Raw genomic sequence first — 17205 nt, forward strand, 5'->3', positions numbered from 1 at the left:
AAAGAAGAATTCCGGAGGTTTTTGACATATATCTCCAAGTCAAGTCAAGTCAACTTTATTTGTATAACGAATTTCATACACAAAGGTCATTCAAATGTGCTTTACATAAACAAAAGCTAACAGTAATAGGTCCATAGTTAAAGAATAGTTTAAAAGGTGAAGATCATAATAAAAAAAGAAAACATAAAACACAGAAGGTAAAATCATTTAAAAATAAAGAATAATTAAAAAGACAAAATAAAAGACAAAATGTATAGTAGGGCCACACATGAAGAAAAAAATATTTTTGCCATGACGAGATTGAACTCGACATGTCGACATTAAACTCGACATTTTGAGAATAAAGTTAACATATCATATCATATTGACTTTAATCTCGACATTTCATCTTGACATGTCCATCAAACTTTGGAGAGCGACCACTCCAAAGGGTAGGGTACAACCGGGATGATCGAAAAGGAGGACGAACGAAACATTCCAGTTTTCTTCGAGTGCAACAACGATAGACAGACATAATTTAGGCAAAACTTAAAACATATGAACCTCCGTTGCTCAGCCAAATACTTTGCTGTTACGTCCTTTTATCACAGAGTTATAGGGAATAAATTTCATTTTATAGGCGATAATTTTCACAGTAAACTTCATTAGTGGTTTATTGATTTATTTTATGATTAAAGAGTGTTTTTCATCTTAAGGTTCGACTTCATGCTTATTAGCCTAGACTACTAGCCCGACGAGCCAGACCCACATTAAAATGTAGGGTCTAGGCACTCACCGTTCGCAGTCCGAGGGGCGGGATATTCGGTTGTCTTTCAAATTCCCTCTGCACGCAATAGGACAGCGCTGAGTCCCATGCGTTTTCCCACCAGTGGAGCTAGTTGGCTAGTTCAAACTTTTGCCAACTTAAAACAAGCTGAACTCGTGTCATACTGTTGGCCAACAGCAACATCCATCTTCTTTGTTTTCAAGTAGCAGGGAATTCAAGCCAAACCGTTGCAACACTGCCATCAATCATTATGTTAAGCCCGCCTAACGACTATACACGATTTGATTGGCCTGGAGCTCACAAGCCAACGGAGAGTTGCAAGACTAGCCCTGGAAGCAAATGTAATTTGCTGCCGCTAGGGTGCGTCTAGATTTCTAGGCTACTAGACTACTAAATGATCTCCCCAATCCCAGACTTTCACATTGCATGTTTGTTTGTAATGGATGCAAAACAGCCTAGGCTATTGCTAAATGTCTATGGAGGGACAAATGAAATTAAGTTGTCGTCCCACCAGGCAGCCCCATGTATTCTAAGAATGCATACATATCTGTGTTTATACTATATTTTATGCAGGTGAGACATGGAAAAGCAGTTTTAGAAAGATCAGTTTTGCCATGTTATCCTATGGAGACTGACGGCCTGTGGGTCATGAAGGGCACTTATTTGGATGTGCTGTGGCCTTACCCATGTAAAAACAAAACATAACATAACATAACATAAAAAAATAACATTTTGTACTATAGAAACAGTATATCATTGGAAACATGTATTATTCTAGCTATATAAATGGCATAGTGCATGGTACTGTATTTCCATAACCGCGAGATAGCTACGCGCCTCACGATAGTGGCAATGAAGACATTCACCAAGACGTAGCAGCAATCTATCTACTAATTGAAGTAGGCCTACCATTCATGGTTGTCAGATATTAGAGTTGTGGGAAGTGTACATAGCTTAAACTGTATGTTTAAACTATATTTCAAGTTTAATGTCGACATGTTGACTTTAAAGTCAACACATCGAGATTAAAGTCGACATGACATTTCAACTTTATTCTCGAAATGTCGAGTTTAATGTTGAAATGACTTTAAAGTCAACATGTCGAGTTTAATCTCGTCATGGCAAAAATATTTTTTTTTTCTTCCTGTGTGGCCCTAACACGCCATCATACTGTAGGTAGCTAACCCCTACCTTCAGTATTCCCAGAGAAATTCCACGCAGGGTTTCATTTTTGTTTGGGCGCTGCCCCCACTCTGTTAGCGGTTGTGAGGAGATACCGGTAATTGCTGTATGTGACCAAAATAGACTGCAACTTTAATGTTTGGGAGATGCCTAACTACTTACTGTATGTTCATTTATCTTATGTTGTAGACTCAGGCGATGCAACATTTGTGGCCAGAGTCAGAAGGATCATGTCCGCATCCTATGTGGACATGTTTTCTGCAGGCAGTGCATTCTCATGCACCTGGAAACGCAGAGTGCAATTGGAGAGTACACCTGTCCTAACTGTAGACATATATATTCAACACGTCCAGCATTGCAACCATACTCAGCAACACAAAAACATCTGCAAAAACATCAGCAGTGCCAGCATGGCGATTTGCCTTGGCTACTCAGAGAGAAGGGTGAGAAAAAAGAAAATATATATTTTTATTATGTTTGTTTCTCCGAACTGATTCTGGTTACTGCTTTAATCTTTTTATTTTGACAAGTTGCTGTCGTTCTGTCTTCTACATTCATGAAAGGTTTGGTATGAATGTTGAGTCATGTCTCATGAAACAGTCGTGAATGCTTCATGTGCAGTTTATGACAGCTGCTATGAATATGTTATGAACTCACCCGTCAAGTAAAGTGTTACCGATCATTTTCAACTCCAGAAAATGGTGATTATTTCCAAATTTACTATTCATTTTCTCTTAAGGGTTTTTTTTAAGAACCAGAAAACACAATTTTATTTAAATTCAAAATGACAGTGGTCACTTCCACCATCTTGTGAGGAGGAAGTCCATAAAAGTCGATTAGTGAATGCTTTGCAAACTATTCTTAATCGACACAAAAGGAGGAGAGTTTGACTACAGTACAGGACTTTTTCTTTGCAAGATGGCAGTGACTGGAATAGCATAGTAATGTAATATACTGACAACAAAAAGTTTGCCACAAAATGTGCATAGAGGAGACTGGTATGACCTTTAGCAGTATTGGGTTTAGATGGTTATTATGTACGCCCCAACCAGGAGGATCACAAAGAGCTTTATGGTAATTATGCAATAGCCTACTATTTGTATGAAATCAGGTCCAGGGGGAAGAGTGTGAGCCAAGTGGTATTTGCGACAGTTATGTAAAATAAAAATAGTCTGCAAATGATTGGGAAGTCAAGTAGCAAAAAAATTAAATTCAAATCATGGATTTGAGTAAATTCATTGAAAGTTTTGGAAAAGTCAAAGTCTAGACCCCTTTTACTGGGGAACGTGCCGAACTGCTGTGTCCCCGTAAAATCTCAGGTTCAGGTTCAACAAGTTCCTTTATATAGCAGCGAAAATGTATTTAGAGAGTAACGGGGGAAAATAAATGTTGTTAAATCCTCAAAGTCAAAGCAACAGAGATTAAAGCAGCAATGCAAAAGACGCACACATGACGCGTTAAACCATGGCGTGCATAGCCCATTCGTACACAAAGCAGTATAGGCTATCGGCGTGCAAAACAAGAATCACAGTATTGCCAGACCAGCTGGCTAGGCCTCTGACTATGTTCGATATAGCCTACATGAATAAACTTTTTAATGAATATGAAACCTAAGAAAAACTTAGTGTCCTGAGTAGGTTATTATGTTAGTGCAAATAGTATGACTAGATTAGGCCTATGATCCACATAGAATTGATCAAATTAAAGTTGCACAGGTAACCACTTCTGCATAATTTCATGGAGCGCTGAAATGTATGCACCATTTCTGAACTGTCAAACTCATGAACCATACTTTGTGGTTGTAAACGTATTGTAGTATTATCATAACCATTCTATATGTGTGTGCATAATTAAAATTCTAAAGTGCTAAATAGTTACAGCACACATATCTCCATAAATATAAATAAGTGAAATATTGTAATGCCTTCTTAAGATTGATGTATTTCAACTTTAAAATATGAAAATAATTCTTCCTGGGGACCATGCCCGGGACACCCCTAGATGGCGGGGCCTGTGCCCCAGTGCAGTTTTAGGTCAATTGATGCCAGTGATGCGATATCATAGATATAGAATTGTGGGGTAGAAGACACATTTTATCCAGTCACTTTTCATAATTCGCCCAAACCTGTGGCATACAGTAAGCAATTGTGTACTTGTAGGTTGTGAAAAGTCATGGGGATTTCATTCAAGGTCATTAAAAAGGTTTTGAAATGTTGTCAGTGAAATTGGGTGGGAACCCTGTCTGCAGTCAGGCTTGCTCTTTTTTTGTCATAATGTTCCCAGCAGCTGGAAAGAGCTGTTCGGGTGTAGTGGATGTCTTAGGCACAGATTAGATTCAACTTTATTGTCATTGTAGTGCAGAAGCAGTAGCATTATAAGAGTAGTAAGAATAAGTGTATGTGCAGGATGAATAGTATGAAGAGCATTGTTGTGCAAGTTACTTCAAAAGCGTAATGCATCATTTATTACTTGTTACTGTCATCTCAAAGTAATTTGTTACATTACAATATTACTGTCTTTGAATTGTAAGGCATTACACTATGTTTATATTACTTTCACCAAAATAACAGGGAATATGGATTTGGTGTTCTCAATAGATCTTCATGTGTTCAGTGCAGCTCATTACACGGCAGGAGGTGATGTGGTATGGCATAATGACTGAGCTAGGCTTAAGGCTAACAAAAAAAAAACCAATATATTTGGTTGCAGTTATGGCTCATGGGACAATGTAGGCCCCAAAGACCAAAGGTCACTCACACTATAGTATATATAGCTATAGTGAAATTGTATGTTGACTTTAAATGGTTCTCATCATTGCTGGTTGCCTTTCCTTCCACTTATAGTGGTGTAGACTTAATGCAAATAGTTTGAGAATAATGGCTACAATCTTTGTCTGTAAAAGCAACATTTTAGTTATTCTCACTGCTTGAAATGAGAAGTATAGCCTAACCATGTTAGATCTGTTGCATGAATGGCAGAGATAACTCAAATTCCCTTTCTACAGTCATCTAGGCAATCAAATTCCAGGACCAGCATAGATGACTTTTTTTAATTCTTGGATAATCTTCTCTGGTGCCAATTGAGCATTTCTCAATTTTGGATTAAAAAGCAAAGTAACTTCAGTTACTGAGAATTGTACCGAGTAAAATATTACTGAAATTGTATTGGTAATGCCTTACATTACTGCATTACAGCAAAAAGCAATGCATTACTGTAGTTACATTACTTTTTTAATGCATTACTCCCAACATTGATGAAGAGCTGTGGAATATGGCTATGTATAAGTGTATTGCTGTACATCTGTAAACAAATAGAACACTATGGGTGGGATAGGGTAGTGCAATTGTATCAAGGTTGACATTGTCGTTAGATAGACTGTAGACCTGTGATCCCTTTTTTCCCCCCACAGCCCTAAAGGAAGTGCTGAGGAAAACTCTGGAGAATCTCAGTAAGACTAAGTTTAAGTTGTTAAAATACTACCTGAAGGACCTGGGCCAAATTGAATGGGCGAAGCTGAAAAAGGCTGACCACGATGACATTGTGGAGTTGTTGATGGAGGCGTATAGCACAGAAGCTGGGAAAAAGATATTGACCATCTTGCAAAAGATGAACCTCAAACAGATGGCAAAGGACTTAGAGAGGCATCTGACAACACGTAAGTCTGTATATCTCATAAGGAAATGTGTAGTCAAGTCAAGTCAGATTTATTTGTATAGCGCATTTAACATGCACAGAGTGCAACCCAAAGCGCTACACATATAAGACATTGACACAGACTAACAAAGACAATATGCGAACGGAGCGGCGTAGTCGCCAGCGTACCCGTGACACCAAGACATAAACAAACAAATTAATAAATAAAATAAATACAAATTAAAAATAAAATTAGTCCAATTTCCAACCGGCTGAAAATGTCCAAGGGCAAAAGATGACCCGCGGAAAACTGCGCACAGCTGTGTCTTCACGATGCAACACCAACAAAGTTCTTTATAACTGACCAACCCGGAGAATTCACTGGCAGTCTGGAGAGCTCTGGAGAGCACTGGAAGGACAAGACAGTCCGAATTTGTGATGGGCGACCCTGCTGATTATCAGCTCGGTGGTCCTAGACAGTGACCGTTTGTTGTTTGTTGTTTCATGGTTGACGCTGTCATCAGAGTTTCTTAGCACTCAATCCAGACTCCAGGCACCGGTAGATGCTAGCATGGCAGCTCGCATGTCAGCCGCAGCTCGTGGTTGTGGCAGCAGCAGATCTCTTGCAGACTGATGTTAGGCACCCTTGCTGAGCAATCCCTCCGTCAAGACATTGGATGTGCAGTGTCACGGATAGATGAGGGACTTCAGAGACATAAGGCAGGCTAGCCAAGGCGCTCATCAGCCTAATGGAAGCTGTAACGTTAACTTGACGTTGATGGTGTCAGCCGAGTTTGTTAATCAGAAAAAAGGACTAAGAATAACACAAAAACGATCAAAAAATAACATAAATAAACAGTGATTACATTTAACTAGAAAAATAAATACAAAAAACTAACAGAACATTACGGTCACGGCCCACAGACTCAGGACAGGGAGGTGGAACCGAACCTGGTGTGACTGTGACAATTACATAAAATTACGAACATTACATAAATACAAACAAAAACATGATGCCAGACGGAGCGGCGTGTCTCGCCAGCGTCCCCGTAACCTAGAAACCTATCGCATTTGATGTTTCTATCTCTACCTAGTTTTCTCTCTCGTTTCCTTTCTCTGTGATCCCTTTCTGTTTCATTTCTCTTTTCTTGCTATAATAATTCCCTCTTTTTGTCTGTTCTCCTTCAATGTATATTTCTCCATCACTTTCCCCCTCTCAGTGCTCGAATTACGTGGGAGCCAGAGGGAGCCGAGCTCCCATAGAGTGAGGACTGGCTCCCATGAAAGCAACAAAGTCAAAAATCTTAGGGGGTCTCTCATATCTGAAGGTGTCTGGCATTGTAATTTAATTTTAAACAACCGCTCATCACCCATCCCTTTGCGATCTCTTACCATTAAAGACGTTAAATTAAAATATAGGCTAGGCCTACTACGGGACATAGACCTGAACCTACGCTCTTGAACGCAGCATGACTGCACTTCACCACCACACCACTAGACTAGCCTATATGAGCAAACCGTATACGATCGATTTGACAGCACTCACAAGTCTGAAGAAGTCACCCTGCTTTGATGCGACTGTTTTGTCTATTTACATAGGCATTCATTGGGCTAGCCTACATGGTTTGATACGTGCTGAAAAGTCCTGTTTGCTGTTGAACTTGCGCTTCACCTCCTATGTTGATTGACAAAGCCATAAATTATGGCCCATAATGCAGCCTACTTCAATGATTGTGTGAACTGATCTGTAGCTATCCTCTGCCATTCAGAGCTCTGGAAAGTTCCCAGACATTTTGAAACACCTGTTAGCAATCTCTGATGGCGGAATATTCAATGGCTACCCAACAACATCTCAGTGCAAATTCCAAAATTGTTTGTCTATTAATTTTCCACGGTTCAACACACAAGACGACTGAACACCCAGGTGTTGTTATATGTGTACATTAGCCTATAGTAGCCTACTAGAATATACAGTTGACACTGAGGATAGCCTATCTGAGACGGTGGTCTGGGTCAAATGAGTTACGTTGTGAAATTGAGAATGGCACTGACTAAATCGTTTAGTCTATTTCTTTGTATTGTGAAATTGAAATAAAATATGGACTATTACAATCAATAATATGTTGAAATTAATGAAAAGGAATCAATTTCTATGAAAAATCTCTGTCTGTTGTGTGCGTGTGTCAACGCAAAGCCTAGTCCTACCGTGCGCATAAACGGCGCAAAAGCGCCACTTGCGCCTAGGCTATTTAATTGTATCACCTTGTTAGGCTATGCGTGGGGTGTGCCGACTTTTTATGAGATAGAGAGACCCCCTTAAAGACAAAAAGATAATTCGAGCCTTGCCCCCTCTACATATCTCTATCTCTCTCTCTGTGACCCCCCAGACCCACATATGCTAATCTTTCTATCTTTTGCAGAGCAGCCAGGTTGGGGAACCATGCTTCATTTCCCTTCCACCATTGTAGACGGCTATTAATATGATTATCTCTGCCGGCCTACCCCCCAGCCAGGGGTAGGCTGGCAGGGAGGAGGATGTGGCTGGGGGGTAGACCGGCAGGGAGGAGGATGTGGCTGGGGGGTAGACCGGCAGGGAGGAGGATGTGGCTGGGGGGTAGGCCGGCAGGGAGGAGGATGTGGCTGGGGGGTAGACCGGCAGGGAGGAGGATGTGGCTAGGGGTAGAGGCCGGCAGAGATAATCATATTAATAGCCGTCTACAATGGTGGAAGGGAAATGAAGCATTCAACCTGGCTGCTCTGCAAGAGCCTACTGTCTGTGCCTAAGACATCCACTACTGTCTGTGCCTAAGACATCCACTACTGTCTGTGCCTAAGACATCCACTACTGTCTGTGCCTAAGACATCCACTACACCCAAACAGATCTTTCCAGCTGGGAACATTATGACAAAAAAAGAGCAAGCCTGACTGCAGACAGGGTTCCGACCCAATTTCACTGACAACATTTCAAAACCTTTTTAATGACCTTGAATGTAATTTCCATGACTTTTCACAACCTACAAGTACAAAATTGCTTACTGTATGCCACAGGTTTGGGCGAATTATGAAAAGTGACGGGATAAAATGTGTTTTCTACCCCACAATTCTATATCTATGATATCGCATCACTGGCTTCAATAGATCTAAAACTGCACTGGGGCACAGGCCCCGCCATCTGGGTGTCCGGGGCATGGTCCCCAGAATTAGTTTTATATTTTAAAGTTGAAATACATCAATCTTAAGAGGACATTACAATATTTCACTCACTTATTTATATTTATGGAGATATGTGCACTGTAACTATTTAGAACACTTTAGAATTGTAATTATGCACACCCATATAGAATGGTTATGATAATACTACAATATGTTCACAACAAGTATGGTTCATGAGTTTCACAGTTCAGAATTGGTGCATACATTTCAGCACTCCATGAAATTATTCAGAAGTGGTTACCTGTGCAACTTTAATTTGATCAATTGTATGTAGATCATAGGCTTAATCTAGTAATATTATTTGCACTAACATAATAACCTACTCAGGACGCTAAATTTTTCTTAGGTTTCATGTTCATTAAAAAGTTTATTCATGTTGGCTATACTGAACATAGCCAGCTGGTCTGGCAATACTGTGATTCTTGTTTTGCACGTCGATAGCCTATACTGCTTTGTGTACGGATGGGCTATGCACGCCATGGTTTGACCGTCATGTGTGTGTCTCTCGGTTTAAATTTTGCATTGCTGCTTTAATCTCTGTTGCTTTGACTTTGAGGATTTTGACAACATTTATTTTCCCCCATTACTCTCTAAATACATTTTTTCGCTGCTAAATAAAGGAACTAGCTTAACCTGAGATTTTATGGGGCCACAGCAGTTCGGCACGTGCCACAGTAAAAGGGGTCTAGGGATGCCTGGTCCTGGGTATGACAAAAACTTGAATGAATTTACTCAAATCCATTATTTCTCTGGGGGGGGGTGTTTACACAACTGTCACAAATACCACTTGGCTCACACCCTTCCCCATGGACATCATTTCATACAAATAGTAGTAATTACCATAAAGCTCTTTGTGATCCTCCTGGTTGGGGCGTACATAATTACCATTATGCTAAAGATTAACCCAATACTGCTAAATGTCATTTCGGTGCATCAGTCTCCTTTATGCACATTTTGTGGCAAACTTTTTGTGGCATTATATTACTATGCTACTCCAGTCACCGCCATCTTCCGAAGAAAAAGTCCCGTACTGTAGTCAAACTCTCCTCCTTTTGTGTCGATTAAGAATAGTTTGCAAAGCATTCGCTAATCGACTTTTATGGACTTACTGTACTCCTCACAAGGTGGTGGAAGTGACCACTGAAAATGAATAGGGTTTTTGGAAATAATCACATTTTCTGAAGTTTAAATTGATCTAACATCACATTTTCACTGCTTTCCATCATTAGGGTCCCAGGTTAAAAAATGCTAGAATTCCTTTAATGAGCTTTTAGACTAGTTTCATAACTTTGAAGCAGTAACCAGGATCAGTTTGGAAAAACGAACATAATAAAAAAATATATTTTCTTTTTTCTCACCCTGCAATGTTGGACGTGTTAAATATCTACGTCTGCAGTTAGGACAGGTGTACTCTCCAGTTGCACTCTGAGTTTCCAGGTGTGGGAGAATGCACTGCCTGCAGAAAACATGTCCACATGGGATGTGTACAGGATCCTTCTGACTCTGGCCACAAATGATGCATCCCCTGAGTCAACAACATAAGATAAATTAATATACAGTAAGTAGTTAGGCATCTCCCAAACATTAAAGGTGCAGTCAGGGATTTTACGCGATGTCAAGCCCATAATATTTTGGTCACATACAGCAATCATTTCCTCACAACCGCTAACAGAGTGGGGGCAGCCCCCAAACAAAAATGAAACCCTGAAACCCATGGAATTTTTCTGGGAATACTGAAGTAGGTTAGCTATACCTCTCTGGTATGTTTCATTTGGTCCTTGGTTAAAATGTAATGTACATTTTTTTGCACAAAAGCGTCTGCTTATAAATGTAAATATAAAAATAAACACAAGGGCAATTCCACACAAAACTGTCACGTCCTTAATGCCAACTAAATGCCAAGGTATTTGTATGATGCGAATAATTATGTGAAAAGTTTTTCATGTAAGTTCTACAACCAAGAAAAGTAATCATCATTCACATCATACCATACCATGGCATTGTGTTGGCGTTATGGACGTGACGGTTTTGCGTGGAATTGCCCTCAAACAAACAAAACTTATCACGCCTTGAATAGGGCAAACTGAAATGCTTATTGCGTTTTAATCTAATGGAAAATATATTGTGAGGGAGAGTTCATCTTGTGGGTGTGTTAGCCCACCAAAGCCAGCATGTCTGGCAGGTGCCTCATTTATAATATTTGATATTACCACGGTTTATCTGAGTGTTCCACTATATCTGTAACATCGAAGCTGCGCCACAGGGAGAGCAGTCGCACGCCCCCTCCAGAGCCGACCGGGCTCACCGGAGTTTTGAACACCTGAAAGTAATGCACTAATGAGCCGTAGACTATTTTAGAGACTCTCCTGGCTGGCCTCAGTGTGAGGAATTGTTTGTAGCTTGTTCAACATACTAAGCCGTGATTATATGCATTGAATATTTCGTGTATGACCCAGATTGTTTTTCCCGACTGTGAATTTGGATTCTGTATTGGACTGCCGCTTTCTGATTTCGACCGACCTGTTACGACTTGGACCGTGTTTTCTGAACTGCCTTTTGGATTGTGCTTTGGACACTTTTGCCTGTTATATCCCTGCCTGCGTACCGAACTTGGACTGTACTGAATTACGTCTGTGGATCTTCCCTCTGTACTGTCGCTAAATAAAACTCCTTTGCTTCCCGCACCTGGGTCCCTTCTGTAGTCATTACAATATCATTCACTATCTATCCACCTTGTATGTATGACGCAACCACTGCATTGCTGATTTATCAAACACATTTGTGTCCCTTTATTCCATAATGAAGCTTTATTTCAGAGTCTACTACTACTGGGGGGCATCCGGGGCTTATTGAATTTCCCCTTGGGGATCAAAACAGTGTCTGCCGGTCTGTTTGTCTATTATCTATCTATCTATCTATCTATCTATCTATATCTATCTTTATCTATCTATCTATCTATCTTATCTATCTATCTATCTATCTACTGGTTAGGGAATTGGACTTATGACCAAAGGGTAGCTGGTTCGATCCCTGACTGGTAGGAAAAATGTGGGTGAGGGGAATGATTGAACAACGCTCTCCCACATCCACATCCACGGATGAGGTGCCCTTGAGCAAGGCATCTAACCCCCAACTGCTCCCCAGGTGACGGATTAAGGGCTGCCCTCTGTGTGTATGTGTGCTCATAGTGTGGGTGTGCTCCTAGTGAGCTCACTGCTCTGAGTGTGTGTGTTTGAATGTGTGTACACTACCCCTGGATGGGTAAAATGCAGAGAACAAATTTCCAATGGAAACTTCCTACAGGGCTATACAGTATAACTTAACTACTTGTGGCTCTTGCTCTTGGGCGACTGTGCAGCAGCAGAAAAGCTGTGTCTGTCTTTTGCACAACTAACACACTTTAGTACAGAGCAAGGAAGGCACAGACAAGGCAGAAGGACAGCACAATTCCGTTACTCGTTGCTGCTCATGGAGGCTCATTCATCATACATAACTGATGTGTACCGCCGTGAAGCTGGCCCCCCATGTCATCCAGCATTAAATTTAATCTCCAATCTCCAGATGGTAGACATGGCATGCTACTTTAAAAGCATAGGATTACACTATTATTGAGGGCCGGTCAGGAATACGTTTTTTAACCCTTAAAGGTGTAGGTTTTTGAACATTCTAAGTTCCGCAACAATTGAAGGTTCTAAAATTCTATGTTGAATTCAATGAACCCAGATATTCTTTAGAACGTTCATTTCTCAACATTCCCGTCACACCAGTGTGACGGTACTCCTTTAAGGGTTAAGAGGGCAAGCATGCATGAATGTGTGAATGTATATTAAAGGAGAATTCAGGTGATTTTATAGACATACAGTAGATCTCCATTTCTCGAGGTCACCGAGTACTGTCGGTACGAAACCCCCCCAAAAACAATCGTTTTTATCTAGCTTGAGTGGCTGCAACAACCGTTAGAGCTTCCAGGCAACTACAGTGTTACACTCTGGGGGCATGTTTATGAGCCCCCATGTTCATGCCCCCAGAGTGTAGCACTGTAGCTGCCTGGATGCTTTAGCAGTACTTGGTGAACTCGAGGAATGGAGATCTACATGTATGTCAAAAATCGCCGGAATTCTCCTTTTACACATTGGTACACTGTTGAAGGTTAATTCATGAATTACAATACATTCCAAAAGGTTCTACCTTCTGAAAAACCGTCGATTAAACGCTGAGGGGGTCTTCGTTATGTAAGCTTGCAGTTCTTGTTTACTGGAGAGAAAGAATACATAGTATTCTTAGTAGTTAGTAGTTTCATTACATTGGTTACATTGCCATTTCATTTCACACATTTAATAGTACAACACTATCTTTAATCTTGTAGAGTGCAATTGGTATCTTCTGTAACGAAAAGTTCCAAAATTTAAATTCAAAGTTGTATGTCCAAGCTGGAAAATATGTCTGATCAAAACAGAATTCTTACCTTGCAGTTTCACATGGTACTTTCCACGGTCTACACATAGTACTTTCCTCTTTCCTCTTTGGGGGGGCTTTAACAGAGGAAGTATGGGCCTCATCTGTAGCCTCTATATGGAGACTCCCTTCTTTCATATGAACACTCATTTTCCAAGATGTAGTTCCCCAAAACTGCAGGCATTGATAAATAAGATTGTTATTGTGATAGTTGTTACCACGGTATTACCTGGGCTGTGGGGAATGGCCCTAGAGAGGGACTATGGGACTCCAGGCTATGAGTGCAGCAAAATATCATTCCCACTCCAGGCTGCTGGAGGTGCAGCAAAATATCATTCCCTTCACAGAAATCAGCATTTTGGCAGATAATAAAACCTTCACAGAAATCAGCATGGCAGTAAGTAGCCTACTATACATGCTGCCATGCCATGTAATTACTTAAAAACCTTCACAGAAATCAGCATGGTCATCATAGTTGTTACCAAAACTTTAAAGGGGCCGAGGCTGCTAGAATCATTCCCTTCACAGAAATCAGCATGGCATAAAACCTTCACAGAAATCAGCATGGGTCAAAAACTTTCCTGATTCTCCTAATTACCAATCTGCTACTGACAATGGCCAGTTTGCCATTTTGTATCCTTCTGCAGATAATATTTAACATCTACATGAATAATGATATTTCAGTAAGGTTGAAACATTACTTGCCCTGAAGTGGATCAGCAGCACGCTGGGAAAGAGGCAGTAAGTAGCCTACTATACATGCTGCCATGCCATGTAATTACTTAAAACATGCCCCGGTCATTTATCTAAAATCTCTAATAGTCTGAAGGCTACCCATCTCATATGCGTCTCATAACCTGCATGTCATGTCATCATAGTTGTTACCATGGTATTACCAGGGCTGTAGGGAATGGCCCTAGAGAGGGAGGGACTATGACCGCACACTCCAGGCTGCTGGAGAGTGCAGCAAAATATCATTCCCTTCACAGAAATCAGCATGGCCGCAAAACCTTCACAGAAATCAGCATGGCCGCAAAACTTTAAAGGCCGACTGGAACTTCTCCTGATTCTCCTAATTACCAATCTGCTACTGTCAATGGCCAGTTTGCCATTTTGTATCCTTCTGCAGATAATATTTAACATCTACATGAATAATGATATTTCAGTAAGGTTGAAACATTACTTGCCCTGAAGTGGATCAGCAGCACGCTGGGAAAGAGGCAGTAAGTAGCCTACTATACATGCTGCCATGCCATGTAATATTCTGTCTCTTGACCTCTCACTCTATGCAGACTTGCTGGTTGTAATCTACCAGAAGAATCCTTTGGGGTTGTAGCCTCTGCTTTGCAGTCATTGGTTTCCCTTACAGAATATAACACCTAATGGATTTATTCTGTAGGGAAATCACAATGTAAGTGAACCACAACATCACAATCATACTGACCAAAATGATCAGGTGATCAAATGATCATTATCGCAATATTTTTTAAATGTGCTGACCAAGCCAACCACCAATTATATACAGAATTCCTAATCGACCTGTCCTTTAATGCACAGTAGCAACAAAACTAAAAGTCAACCAGAATAGCATTGATAGCATAGTATCCTGTCATGGTGCCAGTTATCCTAAGCTGTGAAATATTCCTTCTTTTGTTGTCTTCATCATTACACAACTTGTCCAACTTTTGTCCCCGTCCCAACTTTTTTTGAAACGTGTTGCTGTCAAAAAATTCCTTTTTTTTTCATGAAAGAGTCAAATTTGTAATTTATCAATGTTATGATGTCCTCTTGGCTAGGCCTAAGCTAAGTGTTGGGAATTTTAGAGCAATTTACCCTATCCTTAGCCTAATCTAGTAGCCTATTAAAATGATTTGGAATCTATGTTTTGTTACCATTTTTAATCTGATCCTATCGGATGGGGCCCAGATTTGTCCGCGCCTCTGCCCTGCTCCGAACTCAGGTCCCTTTCCACAGGTGTATAAAATCAAACACCATGCAGTCTGCATTCATAAACTAGGTGCTGCATTTTAAACACCTGTGGCAAGGGACCTGATGAAACTAATGAATACCTCACACATGTGATTAGCCAGATTTCTTTTGTAGGCCTAGGCTAATAGAGTAGGCCTAGGATTATTGCCTGGGACACTCAATTGTCAGCTAGGCACAGGCCTTTCACGCTTACCCTCACTTCGTCTGTTCTTATCATTCTAACCTGCCAAATTAACTATAATAGATTATTCTAGAAAGCTATGATGACATTGTTTCTATCTTTAAATCCAAGCGTACACTGTAGCCTCACACTGCACCCATCAAAACGCAGCCAGCGCGCATTATGGACTCGCCATCGGAGACCCCGAACTGGGTTTGCACAGCAAATTATAGGAAAGTAAGTGTGCTGGTTACACCCGTTTCTCACTGATCGAGGTTATTGATGTCTGTCCAAAGGATATTTTCCTAAACATGAATAGCTTACTTCAGCCATTCTGTTACACAGTCTTCAATAAACAAAGTTCACGTATTCATACTGTAAGAACGGGGTATATACCATAGTGAGAGCTATAAGGCCCAGCATGGTTTGCGGGGCTGGAGAGGAAGGACCTAAGGAAAAGGTTAAGCTTCTCGTGGTTGTTTGTGATAAATAAACATCGCTTTCAGTTCGAACTCATCTCTAAAATAGGCATTGCATTCTGAGTTTCTATGTTGCTTTAAAATAGCTTTTTTTACTTAGATCTTCATTTAAGTTTGAAAATGTATCATGGTGCAGCCTCTGAAAGTGAATTATTCTTGCGAGTAGCATATTTTAACGTGTGGTTTTTGATTGTCATTACGCAGTCACATATAGGCCTAGCGTTTACATTTCCAGGTCATTTACGTCCCACCTGTCATGTCTCTGCGCCCCTCACTTTCACTGGGTTAAGGCCACTAAAATCTCACAGACACACCTTAATTATATAATTTCACTTTGTGAATGAGTTTGAATACTTCCAGGCTAAGGCCAATGACCACGGAGTTCCCAAATCGAAAGTGAAACCAAGTCTATTATCTTTGCAGTCGCCTTTCCGCATCATCAATCTCTTAACTTGTATGTGTAGCCTATGTTTTAAGATGTTTGAGCTACAGGACAGTAGCTTGAAATACAATTATATTAGTTTGAGTAAAATTATCCATTGCCTATTGACTCATGATCGCCTACACTGCGAGGTAGGTACAACCCAACATGACATTGAGCCGAGAGATGTCGAAGTTTCCACACAACGTAGCCTTATTTACCATTCATGCGAATGATCTGTATTAGGTAGGCTATTACGTACTGTAGGCTACCAGGCTGTAGTAAAAGTTTGCCGTCTAACTCGTCACCATTGCAGGCTTGATGGCGGTGGCAGGTATAGGCAATTTACCTTTACTTCGAAAAAACACCGACGGAGACACAGCATCTGTGTCGGTTTTTAGTTTTGAAAAATAATAACAGTAGCATGAAAAATATCCGTCAATCTAAAGGGTGGGACCTGACACAAGTCAAATAAGGGTAGGCCTACAGTTTAGCCACTCCCAATCACCAAAAAGAAGTAGATTTCCATTTCCCTATACCGATGTGACCAGGAATGTCTTGGTCTAACATCTCTTTAGTAGCCCAGTTGTTCAAGAAGACTTTGTCATGTCATATTGAACACTGCACCTCCAACTACTAGGAAAAAAGAGATATAGGCCTGCGTGTGTAAACTACATGTAGGCCTACTCTCCTCCATTCCATTCACTTACATGCACTCATCCATTCATTCCTCTATATACTCACTGAATAAGTCACTCATTCATTTTTTTTTTTAGATCTTTCTTTATTAATGTGTGTTCATGGTAACATGAGGAGTCCACGTCACCAGTGCTCCCTCCGTAAGCCTCCTCCTCCTGGGTCGGCCCTTGTGCGGGTGCCTCCTGGTTCACCAGTCAGTGAGGTGGT

General features: G+C 40.7%; 1 protein-coding gene and 1 long non-coding RNA gene across 4 annotated transcripts in view; both read right to left on the reverse strand.

Annotated features, from left to right (window-relative positions):
• Window positions 1-10147: 10147 nt before the first annotated feature.
• On the reverse strand, window positions 10148-13483 carry LOC125298665. Its single transcript, XR_007194246.1, has 3 exons — window positions 13261-13483; window positions 12984-13049; window positions 10148-10320 (listed from the first exon to the last, which is right to left on the reverse strand). It is a non-coding gene; the product is annotated as an uncharacterized LOC125298665 (long non-coding RNA).
• A 3559-nt stretch (window positions 13484-17042) lies between these two features.
• The window catches only part of LOC125298642 (pre-B-cell leukemia transcription factor 1-like), a 14252-nt gene continuing 14089 nt past the window's right edge, over window positions 17043-17205 (reverse strand). For all 3 annotated transcript variants that reach the window (XM_048249475.1, XM_048249476.1, XM_048249474.1), the window contains one exon: window positions 17043-17205. This exon is cut by the window's right edge and continues 269 nt beyond it. The gene's annotated coding sequence lies outside the window, so the exon portion shown is untranslated.

Source organism: Alosa alosa, chromosome 7 (genome assembly GCF_017589495.1).
Source record: "Alosa alosa isolate M-15738 ecotype Scorff River chromosome 7, AALO_Geno_1.1, whole genome shotgun sequence".
In the NCBI taxonomy this organism is placed as follows: domain Eukaryota; kingdom Metazoa; phylum Chordata; class Actinopteri; order Clupeiformes; family Clupeidae; genus Alosa; species Alosa alosa.